At 35.4% G+C, this 15,905-nt stretch overlaps 1 pseudogene; it reads right to left on the reverse strand.

Annotated features, from left to right (window-relative positions):
* Nucleotides 1-7,034: 7,034 nt before the first annotated feature.
* LOC137708998 ((-)-alpha-pinene synthase-like) lies at nucleotides 7,035-13,830 on the reverse strand (annotated as a pseudogene).
* Nucleotides 13,831-15,905: the final 2,075 nt, after the last annotated feature.

A 15,905-nucleotide genomic window follows, 5' to 3' on the forward strand; every position in this document is an offset into this window, starting at 1 on the left:
TATGCATCCTTAATAAACATACAAGAATAAGTTTTCTATAAAGCAGATAAGTAAATCGCATTCATGTTTTATGAAACAATAACTGAATGTAATCAATTTATATAAAACATATGATCATGGCTTCGAATTCACCTTTAACTAAAAAGAAACTTAGTTACACATGTTCATCATAACTAAAAAACAATCTAAAATAAACATTGAAACTTAAAACAAAGATAGAAAGAACTCTGAAAATTCCAGCAACTTCAATGGAAGATAGAAAGAAGCCTTAATCCTAATCAAAGAAGGTGCCGCACCAAATCTGCAAGGGATCCTTCCTTGCCATGCAAGGGAGCACATTCCCTTTCCTATTTTCTTTGCCACAAAGCACATTCCCTTTTGTCCCCTTTCTGCCGCATATCCCTTTCCCTTTTCCCCTTTGATTCTGACTTTAATTCTCCTTTTCCTTGTAGATTTAGGGATAAAAACTTGTTTACCAAAATTAATTAAGGTTGTTTTTTTTCATTTCCCTTTAAATATAACCCTTTGATGCACATCCCAGGGGGATCACCCATTCAGCCATCATTCTTCCCTTCCACATCCGCACCACCTACCATACATCCACCACAACCCAATTTCACACCCATTCACCCTTGTGCCGCAGCAAAGAAGAAGGAGAGAAGACCCCTTGGAGCCGTGCTTGCCATTCAAGATTGTTGGATTGTTGGAGCGTTTCTAGGTGTATTGAATCTTTGTTTTCAATGTTTAATTTATATTTTCTTTGTTTTGCTGTGAGCATGAGAGGCTAAACTCGTTTTAGCTAGAGGATACTTTGAAACCATGATTATATTTGCAATATGAATTGATTAACTCCAGTTGTGATTTCATAAATCGTGAATGCAATTTGCTTAACTGTTGGATTAAGAACTTATTCTTGTATGTTGATTAAGGGTGCACACTTAGTTTGCATGCATGAATTTGATGCTAGAATATAAGGGAGTTTCACATAATCGTTATGAACTTATATTCACAAGTAGTGAAGGTCACGATCGTGTTAAGTTGAATTTCTGGCATGAGTATCATGATGTCATAGTTACGAATGCCTTGTCATTGATTATAATTTTCACAAAGCTTAATGATCTTTGATTGTATCTCTATTATGTTGTTCATGTAGGGAACCGTTGAAGAATAATTTGGTTGCCAATGCGTATTCCATCCAATTCAATGACTTAAGGAAAATCTGAAGGTTAATTAGTGATGTCACGGTTAATCTGGGGTATTGAGGTTCATGGTTTATTGAAAAAGCAACTAGAAATCAATTTGTATGCAAGTGTGTCATGTGTGGAGAAAGACCCTCTAGCTAGCTAATCACCCATCAATTCACGCAAATTCGTATTCCTTTACTTAGTTTTTGCAATTTACTTGTTTTTACTTCAAATTCGTCAAAAACCCAATCCCCTTTACTTTGTTGTGTCAAACTAGTTAGAATCTATCCTAATTTGTGTTTTTAAGTGTTTTGAGTCAAAACCAATTCAATTTTCGTCCAAAGTAAGTCCTAGAGTCTGTTTTGAGTCTATTTGATTGTTTTGTGCTGTTTTGAGTCTTTTTAGTTTGTTTTGAGTTCTTTGAGTCTAGTTAAGTGTTTTTAAGCCTAGTTTTGTGTTTTTATGTTAGTTTAGAATAGATTAGCAGTCCCTCCTAATCCCCATCCTAGAACGATCCCTACTTACATCTTTACTACAATTATCAATAAGAGGGTTTAATTTGAGTGCTATTATATATCACATCAATAAGCACCTATACTTGCTGATCTAGAAGATTGATCGTCCTCTTCTTCAAGGTTAATTTGAGCACTAGTTGATAGAAAGTTCTCAAAAGTGTTGCTCTTTATACGTTCAAGTGTTTGGCCTATCTCAGCAAGTTTGTCGGACATATACTACCTGAGAAATAGAAAGAACACAAATGAAATTTAGAAATCTAAACTGAAAATGAAAATAAATAGGGTTTGAAGAACAAGCAATTATAGGGGGTTGAAATCAATCCCCAACAACGGCGCCATAATTTTGTTGTGTTCCTTCCGAGTGCAATATATGGTTAGTATAATGGCACAAGTAAGGGTGTTGAACCACAGGGACTGATTAAACCTCTATAAATTACTAGCCTTGAAAGAACCCTAACTAAACAATGAAAATAACAAATTAAATGTAGATTGTGTGCTGTTAATGAGAATAACTAAAAATGCAAGAAAAATGTAACAATGAATGATATATTGATTAAGAAACGATGAGGATGGGTCCAGGGATTTCGAGTTCACCATTACAAAACCAATTCCATGTTTATGAAGTTAAATCGTATTCAATTACCAACCTATTTCCAGAGTCTGTTTTACATATATATGATCAGCCATATGATGTGTGGCTTTGATCAAATTCTCCTAATCTACAACCTAATTGGGATGTTCAACTTCGGTTCCAAATTAAGAGTCTTTAGCATGCAAGAAAACGTTAAAGAACCAAAGAAAATACATGGCAGGATGTTTGCATAGCATTCTCTTCATTCATTCACATGTCTACCAAGATTAACCATGATGTTTACTATAATCTTGATCAAATGATCTGTAAGAAATCCTAATGGTGATCAATCATTAAAATTAACAAACAAATTTAACAAAAGATTCAGTGAATGAAACAAGAGACAGATTGATGAATTGAATATTTTAACATAAAAACATGGATCAATTGTGCAAGGCTACATCGAAATCCCTAGCTATGAATTTAGTTACACATCATGTTCACAGAGATGAAATTAGAAATACACAACATGAGTGAAAATAAATCAAAGAGAGAGGAAACCCTTGAAGCAATTCTAATGTTGAACTTCTCCAAGAACAGCCTGTCGGGATGAGTCTTCGATGATGTTGGAGAGTATAGAATGAGTGGAGATTTGAGTGTGGATGAAAAGAGAGAAAAATAGTGACTGGAGTTGTGAAATTCACTTAGAATGAAAGGTGTATGTAAAAGTGGCTAAAAGGCTAGGTTTTATGGTGTTAAAGAGCTGTTACAGATTGCCAATACATTCCAGTAATTGGGCATTTAATTCCCACATTTTTTTGTTGTTATTGGTCTTATAAAGAGTCATATTCATCACCATATTCAGTTTCCACTTTTAATTCTTTGTCTACATCAGCATCCTTATTTAATTCTCCACTTTAAGCACCATTTTACCTTATTTGTCCTCAACTGAGCTCCAAAATTCGATTAGCTGCACACTAACACAAAAAAGGGTAAAATGTAACTAGTTTAACTCAAAAATATCACAAAGGGACTAGGAATGGATGGTATAAATGTATGAAATATATGAGTTATCACTTGGCTAATCAGTGAACGCGATGTCTTGAACTGCTCAGCTATTTGTGTAAACCAAGATAATAGTAATCACACAATACCCTTCCAAACACCCTGTGGTTGCTCGGTTATGTTCATTTTGGCCCTGAACAATTCTTGGTTTCTCATGAGTGCTTTTAGAGAACTAAGCCCTTCAAAAAATTCTCACAAGAATAGCCCCATTCCTCACTCAAGATAGGTGACTTCCCATTAAGAGTATCCTGCAATACCCCACTTGGTATTTCCAAGTATAGGAATCATTAAAAGCAAAGTTTACCTAAATACGCTGCAAATAACACTGTTTCATCATAGGACATGGGTAGGAGATTATCTCCACAGTGCTCCTATTGAATCATCCATAATTCGACTGTCCCTTTGAACCTACATCTTGGGATCTCCAATCAGCTAGGTTAGGTTGCCATTATGGCGATTCTTAAAGATGTAGGCTTTTAACCCATTCCCCTCGATGACACAACTTATTCTCTGGTCAAACCTTTAATTAATTGGATCCACTAGGTTGATGACTATCACTTATGGTGCGCACTTCCATTTATGAAATTATATTTCATTCGAGAGTAGTTGTTTCCCAACGTAATTCCTCCAAACATGTGTTCAGATTTGATAAGTAATTTACTAACACTTGGGTAAATTCCCCCACATTTAAGGTATTTGCTAGAAGATCTCTAACCTTTCAATACCTTAAAACTTTAGTTATAAGAGATAATCGTTATCTCTTTCTAGAAACAAATTACTTTTACATTCCTTATAAGTTTATTCCATTTCTTAAAAATAGCTAAGCTAGCCCCACAATTCCCTCACATTGTGGTTGCTTTTTACTGCTATCAATTACTCATTCATCATACTTAAGAAGTAGGTGCCAATGAAGGTACTGTTTCATTATCCATCTTTACTATTAGGCTTTCAAGCCTCACAAGTCCTTTCTAAGGAGATGCACTTGTCTCCTCAATTAGGCTTCTAATTATCAAACCCAACATGATTTGAAGTTTCTTCCCTTTGTGGGAATACTTCTTTTGCCTTCGCATATATTTGCAACGTTAATATACTCATCAAGCAAATATACATATCAAGGCACCTTTCACCAATAGATGCTAAACAAACCGAGTGTTTCCATTCTCCAACCAAACCTACCATGACTCTGCCATTTGCTTTCATAAAATGAAAGCATATGTATTTGCATGCAGAAGACTAATCATTGTGTAGGGCTTGGTTTTTCCAGGCAGGGAATGTTACTTTCCTTATAGAAAGATTTGCTTCGTCTTAGTTTTGTTCTCAGGCGATAATCGTTACTTTTCAAAATTGAAACCGTTTCTTCTTGTTTGCGCCATATCACCTTTTCATGAAGGGTCGCAACTCTTCATGGAGGTTTGCAGAAAATTTAACAACTTTCTCAGACAAACTACTAATTCTTTATAACAAAAAGAAAATCACATCTCGTATGCATTCACGAGAATTATTAAACTTTTGAACCAATATAAGTAGAGAAGATATCTTATTACAATAATGGCTGCACCAAATAACTTTTCCTTGTGAGTACTCTTAAGGAAATAACCGTTTTTCAACTAGCACAAGATTATATACATCATTGTCACTTGTATACAAGACAAAAGAAGTGTCATGCATGCTCCACTATTTCTTATTTTGAATCCAATCAAATCTTAATTAAATTCACTAACAGTATATGAAATCATGAATCACTTCATATATATGACATTAAGCATATGTAAAACCACAAAATTAACACACACACACACACACACACACACACACACACATATATATATATATAGTTGGTATCTTCTCGGAAACAATACATGTATGAATAGAGAACATGTTGTCAACAACCACTTATGTAATTAATGCCAATTCGGAAGTGATGACAAAATTATAGCACCAAACCAAAACTTTTCAATCAAAACGTAAACCCTTTCTTGCTATATTAAATCACATGAAAAATCAAAAAATAATTGATGCACTTATATGTCAAAGTAATGCATGCACATGAGTAATTAATGTTAAATAAACATGATATAATAGATTAGAAAAATCTAGAAAATACGGTCGAGGTAAGTGTTGGACACTTTGTCTTTAAGACAAGTTTATGCCCCACTACAGTGCTTATGGTTGATCGGTGCATGTCTCCCAAGATACAACGATCACATCCTTATAATAGTAGCACTCCAAATCACAAGGCTACATGAACCATGATTGTGTTGAAAACTTTCTCATATGAACTCAATGGGACTCTCTAATATTTAATGCATTATGTATGACGAAAAGTTATTTTGTGATTATAGGGGGCTTCTCTATTTATACAATATGAGATACCTCTTTGGAAAGTATGTGACTATTAATGAAGAGTAAAAAGTTGCAACACTTCATTTAAGTAGACATATCTTTTTATCAAAAGACTCCACTTCTAATTTTCATTGAATTAATAATTTAATGTATTAAATTTTCCAACAACAACTGCCTGAAACATGAAGAAAGCCAAAAACTCATAATAGCCATAGCAGACAAACCCAGAAAAAGACAAACAAATAAAATCATTCAGATTTTGGAAAACATATGAATATGTGCCCACCCATTATCATATCCGACATTGCAGTTGATTAATCTCACATAAAATCGCATTAAAAGAACCCATAAATTTGACTAACAATTCTCCAAAACCCACAATATAAATGAAAAAACCCACACAAATTTAAACGAAAAATTCTTTAAAATCATGAAAAATTTAATAAAACCGAATTACATTAATCACAAATTTGATCATACAAATCTTCACATACAATAAGTTTAGAATGTACCTAGCTTCCTTGCAAAAATCGTATCTTTATAGGCCAAGGCTCAAATTTCCTTGCTGTTGCCTTCATTCGTTAAGTCCTGATTCAAGCAGTCACATATATCACACACACACACATATATATATATATATATATATATATAGGATCAAGGGACAAATATTTTTACAAATACTTATACACTCTTTTTAAGCCTTTTGATTGCATGACATTCAATGGTTCTTATTTATTCATTAAATGACATGGATGCTTATGTGGATTTTAACTAACATATTAAAGATAAAATAAAACTGAAAAAACTTAAAATCTGGAAAATTAAAAATTATAATTAAAAGGGGAAGAAACCCTAGATTGATACGAAATTCCAATGGTTGCTGATCAGAGGACGACACTAGCAAAAACAACGGTGCAGGTGCAATTTAGACAATGGAGGATATATGTTATTTGCAACCATTTTTGTTGTAATGAACTTGGGCACTCTAGGAAAATCGAAAGTAGCAATGTCATTCCCAAATTCCAATTGTTGATGGTGTGAATATTGAAGGGAAGAATTCAATACATATTTATCTGAACACTTATGCACTGATTAGTCCAAGTAACCTCAATCAATTTGTTGCAACAGGACGTGGAAGTCAGATCTTTGGTGGATGATGGCCCATGGATCCACTTCAGATAGGCTGATATCAATGAAGGATGCGCACATTTTTTCCATCAAAAAAGGTATGCTGCAAATCAATTATGCCAGCCATTTTTAGTACGTAACTCGGGTTTGGTAGTGTTGGAGATTGTATGTAAGTAGATGTTGAATTCCATACGTCAAATCTTTAAGACGTTAATGACTAATATTATATTATCTGGAATCAACGTCAAGCATGAAGGAATTATTGGGCATGTTCATATTGATTGAATCATCCGCCATCAGAACTCTCATTTGTCCAATAACCTGATGCAACAAAACAAATCCCCAGATGGAGAAAAAAATGAGATACAGTTTACACATCTATATAACTCTGCTTTAGCTCTAGCATATATGCGCTCTCATGACAACTCAAGTTAGCAAACAATGATGCATAATTAGTTACACTCACGTCTGCAGATAATCCCTCGGCTCCATATTTGTCGTCCCAGAACATTGTTCCAATGCAATATATTTGAGGAATGTTGAGTATCTAGTAATGAAGTGAATATCTCAACATTAGTATGTCCTTAATCGATTGCTATTGGTATTAATTCATACCATACCTTATTTCTATTTGCAAAAGTTCATTTCGTATCAATCTAAGGTTTCTTCCCCTTTTAATTATATGTTTAATTTTTTCAGATTTTATGTTTTTTTTTTTAGTTATATTTTATCTTTAATATTAGTTAAAATCCACATAAGCATCCATGTCATTTAATAAATAAATAAGAACCATTGGATGTCATGTAATCAAAAGGCTTAAAAAGAGTGTAAAAATATTTGTCCCTTGATCCTATCCCATATAAATCTACGAATTAATGAAACATTTTTTGTTAACTAAAAGAGGGTGAAAAGATTACATAATCTTCTATCACACAAAAAAAATAAATAAATAATATGGGCAATAGTGTAATTTCACAAGCCCAAATTTTACTGTTTTTTATGGAAGCCTTATTTACAAGTGATATTAAAATACCTCTAATATTAAAAATAAAAAAAAATACGAAAAACAAAAACCTCCCACTCCCCCACGTTCTCCCTCTCTCCCTCTATCCTTCTCATTTTCTAAAAAAATATGTTCATACGCACAAAGTGTGTAGGCAAATGCTAGTGTATATATATAATAAGTTGATGCATTTAATGGGCATGAACTTATCAGAAATTATGAAACCGATTGAACAAGTTTAGCGTAATGTCCGCAATTAAATAATGAACATGAAAATAACTAACAGGGGTAACACAAACTGCTCAACTTATGAATTAAAGCATCCAATATTTAGAAAATAATTGACAATTTTCATGGTCAAATTAATAAGGAAAATCATAATTAAATAAGGAGTCGACGGTTCAGTATAAACACTACAAACGCCATCCGATCAAACCTAAAACCAAAGGGTTTAAATTTTAGAGAGAAAGTAAGGACAGAGATAGATATGGGGAGGACCTTGAGCGAGGAGGCAATTGATGGCTTTGTTGGGGAGGACTTCAGAAGAGGGACAACGCTGTCGAAATCTTACGCGAACAATCCTAGGTGGAGCAATTTCATCATCACCACTGAACCCTGTCTCTTTTTCTCTCTAGAATACCTACGCCTACTTCCTCCCTCTAATTGCAACACGTCCCATCAACCTCGATGTCAAAACACCAATCACATCCCTTTAGATGCACAATTAGAAAATTACCCCCAAGTTCTATAGCCCGGTCTGTTCGATCTCGATTGAAAACAAGCAAAAGAGTAATTTTAATGATCCCATCCCCAACCCACGTGACAGCCCACATCGGGCCCAAAAGGAAACAAACCGAAGCCACCCCTGCTCAACTTTAGAATAAATAATGTTCAACGTGGGAGGGGACAGACAAATTTCTTTAATTAAACATTTGGCACGTTGTCTCAATTCGAGTTTAATGTTTCTAACGTTGGCCAATACTATGGAGAATTATCACCATGGATCTGAAGAATTAACAATATAATTGTCTTCTTTATGCTCACAAGAGTGGATAAACTTCAATTTAGGTTTTCCCATGATCCAATGTACATAAAAACATTAAGAGTCTTCACGATTTTATGAATTTCTTCTATTATATTGTCAATTATTTTTAGGTGTGAATGGAAGAGCCTTCTCAATTTGAAGCTACAAAACAAACAAAATTGTTAAAGTTAATGGAGTTTTTTACAATTTGTACTACAAAACAAAGTGTCATTGGAGGGGGTTAATGCTGTAAAAATAAATAAATAAATAAATAAGGCATCTTGTCGTCACAAATACTTATTTTCGAAAGAAAATGCCCTCGCTGGGCGTCGTCGTTAATAGTTATGTTTTTCGAAAAATACCTTTGTTCCAACCAGCCATCGTCGTTAATAGTTATATTTATGTCGAAAATAAATTTTCAAAATGGTGAACTTGTTTTATTTTCGACATAGCAATGTGATTGCAAATACTTATATAGTTGTCAAAATTACTTTCCAAACAACAATATGTGTTTTTTTGTGATGACTTTTTTCCGACCAAACAATTGTGTCACAAAATCTTTTTCCAACAAAATAATTTTTATTTACAAGAGTGTAGTCATCGAAAATACATAACGTCTTGATAGAAATAGGCACAAAAATATATTTGCGATGAGCAAGCATCGTAAAAATTATGTACTTTTGATGGTGAAGTTTTGTCAATAATACATATTTGCAATGGCAAGCTTCGTCACGAATATATATATTTTCGACAATGAAGCACTGTCAAGAATATATATTTACAACGGTGAAGCTTCATCAAGAATATATATTTGCGACGTTGAAGTTTCAATGGTAATATATGTTTCTGATGGTGAAGCTTCATTGCAAATATATATTATTGACCATGTTCAGTCGTCGCTAATTTTGTCGTAATTGAAAATGGGTATTTCCGGTAGGAATGTCTTTGTTAGAAATGTGCACATAAAGACTTGAAAATAGAGGTCCACATGATAATAATGAAAGTTCGTGAGTCATGTAGCTTTATGCCTTGATTTTCTAGGTACAAAATGCAAATCCTTCATGTTAGGAACGATAATGTCATGCTCCTCACAAAAATTTTGTACATCATGAAACAAGTCCCCAAAGTTATTATCTCTCAACTATTGTAATCTTTGCTTGCATACTTCTACTAATGATATCGCATTCACAATATCTTGATATTTCTTTTGTAATGGATTTCTGCAAGGGATGGCTTAAGCGACTTTTGTGGGAGAAAGAAACACTGCTTCTGCGACTGCATCAAAAGTTTAAGTAGCGTTCATCCGAATAGTCTGAAAAGTCTAAACATCCACTTTCGAGATATGGCAGCAACAAATAATCTTTTAATCACCGCATTACCAATTCTCCAATCACTTTTCTTAATTAAATGGTGCTTCCTTCTTTTAATTCTCCCGCGTCTAAAATAACACTAATTCAATATCCTAAGGTTTGCCTGACGAAACTGAGGTTTGTCAGCTAGATTAACATTGCCCGATGGCCCAGTTCATTGGCCCAAGTCTCTCTCTCTCTCTCACTCATACTCTCTCCTCCATCTCTCTTTTCTCCCAATTAATTTAAGCTTAGTTTGTTTTTACTTGTTGAATAAATTTTTATTTGAATGTGTGATTAATTATTTTTTATTGTTGTAGGTTTGTGATTGGATTGGAAGTAAATTAAAGGAAGGTATGTACTTGTCTCATAATTATAAATTAATAAGGTGAATTCGTTGGGTTAAGGGTTTAATTTTTTTTAATTTAGTTTTGTTAATAAAACACACCCTACGAATTGGTCGGTAGAAAAAAAATTAAGGTTTGTTGTTTTAAAAAAATTAAAATTTTGGCCGAGGAAAATATTTTGTCAAGCAACCATTTTCTATCAAGTCTCTTCGGTCAACACCGGCTTGCTCAACGAACATTCATCGGGAAAGCTGTTGTTGCACGATGAAAATTAATTTCGTCGAGTAACATGTCCAGCAATAGGTTTTACGCGACGATCTTTGTCCAACGGATGTCCATCGCCGAAAATCTTAGACGACGAACTCCTGCTTTAAGAGATGAATGTTTTTCTATAGTTCTAAATGTTTTTTTTATAAGTATATATAAAAAGATAAGAAATTTAAATATTTAATATTAAGAATATAAAAGTAATCTTTAAAAGCTCAATATATTTTTTTTCTCAAGAATTGCTATTGGAAATATAATATATAACAAATTAAATTAAAATAAAAAATACGCATAGGATCTCGCCTAAGCCCCTAAACGCTAGTCCTCCCACTCCCTTGTGTCTTTTCCTCCCAACCACTGTAAAAGCTTCCAGCAATCCAATAACCTCACCCTTTTCTCCACATTCTCATTCTTGAAACCTTAATCACTACCACCAAATGTGCCTTCAAACATTTCTTCTAAAACGAAATCATTCACTCTCATTTGCTAAAATTGTGGGTCGTTAACTCCCTACACCTCAAGTTCTCATTGACACGCCCCGATCTCAATGTTTGGAGGACAACGGGATGGTCAAGTGGTGGCCGACACCTGAGGGTGACGCAAGCCATTTAATGAATGCATATAAATTTCGCTCGAACTACTCATAATGTAATATGAATGTTTCACATGTTATCAGCATATGCATTCATTAAATGGCTTGTGTCACCCTCAGGTGTCGGTCAGCACGTGGCCATCTCGCTGTCCTCTGGACATCGGGATCGGGACGTGTCACTCATGCCAAGCCTAATTATTCTAATATTGAGTAATTATTTTCATATAGCTAACTTCTATCAGCCTCCCCTTCTTTTGGTTACCATTTAGAGTGCTAAGAGCTTTTGTCTGTTTCTAGTTAGACTTTCATGCTTCCTAATTTGTATTGGCATCACTGTCCATTGTAGTTTATGCTTTTTGTTCGGGCTTTTATTGGCCTTCCTTGTTCGTGTTGTGCCTGTTTTAGGTTTTATGAATTGATCTTTTGTCCAAAATAAAAAAGAAATACAATGGTCATTTTATACGTACGTCTGTAGAAACAGTGTCATCCATGAGCCTAAAAATGGTATTTGCAGCTCTAACAATTTTGGGGTCAGTGAACAACCACTCAAATTAATAAAATTATACGTACGTCTGTGGAAACAATGTCATCCATGAGCCTAAAAATGGTATTTGCAGCTCTAACAATTTTGGGGTCATTGACCAACCGCTCAAATGCTTCCTTTGTCACAAAATGTCCCATGCCAAGAAAAGATATGGTTATAAGAAAGGTGTAACTAATTGAAACTGTTGCAACACGCACGTAATCCTCCATGCTGGGAACTTTTCCCTCATGCAAGCATCGGGCCTCATTAAAGTAGGATCGAGCTTGATCTTTCATCTGACAAGCCAAGGGTACGTTAATTTACCAGGAATAAAGAAAGTTTAAAAGAAAAGTTCTGCACATGTTTACAGCTTGTATTGCATACAGAACTCGGTATGATCTTCCTTCCTTCACCATCTCTTCCTCAATTTCATTGTAGAGATTTAAAAGTGCATGATAAAATGTTTGCATATATTCTGGGAGTTCATCAACACAATTGACATCCCACCTGAAGCGCTAGCATAATCATCATCGTAATCATTGGAATAAAGAAGCAGCTTAATTATTTTCAACAAATAGTTATTATTTAAATACATCTCAAACTTATCAATTGCTTTAGTAAAGACTACGAGCTCTTCAAATGTACCAAATGCATCGTAGATATCATCCATTATTGTCAGCAAGACACTCACTTTTGTCATAATTTTTCTCCCAACGGAGTACAGGGGTTCAAAATACACTCCAACAATCCAAAAGTACAACTCTACCATCCTACTTATTGCAAATGGCAGCTTCCCTTCAAAGTCTAGTGCTCTCGACCATTACTTAAATATTAATTACTTTGAATTCGAAAAATGTGTATACATTTGGTCATCTTGCAAAGTAATAAGATCAGCTTAATTACCTAGTAATCTCTTGGAACTCCTTTTTGTGCAAAGGCTGAACAAGATTGAAGTATAACTTTGCAAGTTTCAGTAAAGCTTCATTATGTGAAACTTCATCTTGGTAGATTGAAATGTAACGCCGCGCAAATAATCTTTCTAAACTTTTTCGCAGAGGTCTCTCTAGGGCTTGAGTTATTTGTGTAGCCAGTGGACTGCTTACATGGATAGCTGTGGACTCAAGGTGAGCAGTGGTGAATACAAGAGCCTCTTCCAATATGTCTTCTCCATACACCTTCAGATGTGTTGCTTCATAAAAGCTTAGCATACCAGACGTGTCATCAATCAAGCTTTCCTTAAAGCTACTACTTTCATCTTTGAAATTGTTGAATATGGCTACATGGTTTTCAGAAAATAGGGACAAAAGAATTAAGAAAGTTGTAATAGTAACTCAAATCAATTAATTTGTTTACACCTACCACATGACACATTATATCCATGTTGTCTTAGCAGCCGGAAACCAAAAGCAACGGTGTATAGATCAACATCTTCATTGCCATGGTCATCATCAAACGTAGCATGCATACATTCAAGTGCTTCTTCGATTTCTCTTTCAAAATGGTATGCCACGCCAACGCACTGAATTGCATCAATCAACTTTAGTTGAAGTGAAAAATCAGTTTCCCTGGTTGTGAATACGTCCCTCACAATTTCTTTGAGTTCATCAACTTGTCGTTGGCTGTGAGCTTGAGTAGTCTGCAAATGGTAAAATCCGCATCTATTAGAGTGTCAATTTTATGTATTCAGAAATAGCCATACACTATGTTATAACTCATAATATTTAAAAACTGCTGTGTTATTGTTGAAGATATGTGCAAGCATGCATGATATGTATTACAATGTCTTGGGAATCATCATAATTTATGAACTGATCTCCCTAAACGCTCGGGTGAAAATTTGCCGTCCACCGAAAAACTTCAGGCTTAGCATTTTGTGATTGAGCTTCTGCTGAACCTTGGAATAACAACATGTCTTCCATGCTATCCTGTTAGAAAATTTTAGTCGGTCTGAAGAACAATGCGTGGATGATGATGTATATATTGTGGAGCCAAAAATAATCACAAGGCAACATATGGATTTCTGGACAGGAGAGGACAAAAATACCCTTGAGGTACAACGGGTTTCCTACGCGCGAGCAGCGAGCAATCATCATTCAACCAAGTCAAAAATGCCCAAGAAAGGTAACGATTCAAAATCCATCTCATCAAATCCCTCTTACAAGGTAGTTCCCAAAACCTACCTCATTCCATATATTTTTCACCTATTTTTCCCTTTTTTAGCTAAGCTATCATTCCATAACTTACAAAATATTCCACATAAATTACATAACCTTCCCAAAAACATTCCTTTTATTATGTTAATTAGCCAATTAATATATTTATTCCTAATCAATATATTAATTGCTAATTAAATCACCAAATAACACACAAAATACACATAAAGGGCCGGCTACTCTTTCTCCAAAGAGGACCGGCCATGCCCTACAAATATTACCCACTTTTCCCTAAAAACCTAGGTTCATACTCTTGCAAAATTCCAAAAACTCTCTAAATGCTTTTCTCTCTAAATTCTAACTTTGACATCGGAGGTTCTTCTGCCAAAGTCCCCCCCCCCCCATTCATCGTGGGTGCATGAGGCTCTTGGCCTTGACCCTAAGACCATTTCCAATGGTTGGGCTAAAAGCCAAATATTTTAGCTCGGAAAATTTAGCTTTTAGCCCAGAAACAGTATTTCTGCTCCAACCGTTCTAACCTAAAATTTTAGCCTGGGATTATTAAAGAATGAACTTAGGCTTTTTTTTTTTTGTTAAATTATTATTTTTTTTTTAAAATAAGTATGTAGACTATCGTAAATTAATTTTATGAACATTTTAATCTAAAAAAATTTAAATTCCGATAAGTATTGGGTGGAGTCCACTCTGATTTTTGGGCTAAATTTTGGGGGGAATTTGGCTTTGGTTTAGCGTATAGCACTTAGCCCAAATTTTCCCCTTGGGTTGGATTGGGTGAGTTGGTCTGAGGTGTTAATTGTTTTGTAGGTGCAATTTTGTCCAAGAAGAAGGAGGAAGAAATTTGCATCCACAAATTGGTGCTTTCATTGAGAGAAGAAATCCACACTCGTAGAAGATTCTCGCATGAAAAAGATTTTTCTTTATTTTCTAGTCCACTTGTATTTTTTTGTACGTTCTTATTATTAGAATTTTTTTATTTGCGAAGATTCTTTGATAAAACGTAAAAGAATAATACAATGGCTAGAAATTTAGAAAATTCCACGAGTGAAAATTCCAATATCCAAGGAATGGGACCATGACGATCCGCGAGGCTAAATGTGACAATAAGTGGAGCAGCACCACCACCACGAGTTTCCACCACGGGAACCACCACAGTAGCTACCTTGGTAGCCACCTGTGGCGAGGTCCATGGTGCCTTCACCACGGCCCGAGCCGTGCCATCCAAGGTGGCTTACGGCACTAAGGCCACCGCCCATGCCTCACCCTCGCATGCATCACGTACCGAGCAGCCCATTCTCATGGCCTAGCCTACTCCTACAGCCCAGCCTGCTCCCGTCAAGCAACCTGCTCCTATGGTCTCCCAAGCAGTCCAAGTCAACCCGAGACCATCTCGACCAATCATCGAGCCAGGGGCATTTTCATCACATTTCTCCACGGATTTGACATTTCCCAACTCAAATCTCGTGCTCGGGGCCTACCATCCTTCCACTGCTCAAGAAGGCACATTCCATCCAAGCTCTTCTGATCCGAATGGTGAACAAAACTTGTCCTGACAAGTCATAGAATCGACGAACGCCCTTGCACAACAGACGGCCTTGGTAAATCAACTTTTGCAACATACCAAGATCTAATGTGCCTCATATGAAGCTTCCGAAAGTAGGACAAGGGCAGACGAGGAACCTCTCAAGCAGTGTCCTGGCAAGCAGCCACTTAACCAACCACAGATCGAGCATTCGGGTAGTGTACACTCCCGATTAGGCCCTCGAGATAGCGTACACTCTCGTCTTAGTGGGCGGAGGAGCGTGCACTTTCGACTAGGCCTA

Source organism: Pyrus communis, chromosome 11 (assembly GCF_963583255.1).
Source record: "Pyrus communis chromosome 11, drPyrComm1.1, whole genome shotgun sequence".
In the NCBI taxonomy this organism is placed as follows: domain Eukaryota; kingdom Viridiplantae; phylum Streptophyta; class Magnoliopsida; order Rosales; family Rosaceae; genus Pyrus; species Pyrus communis.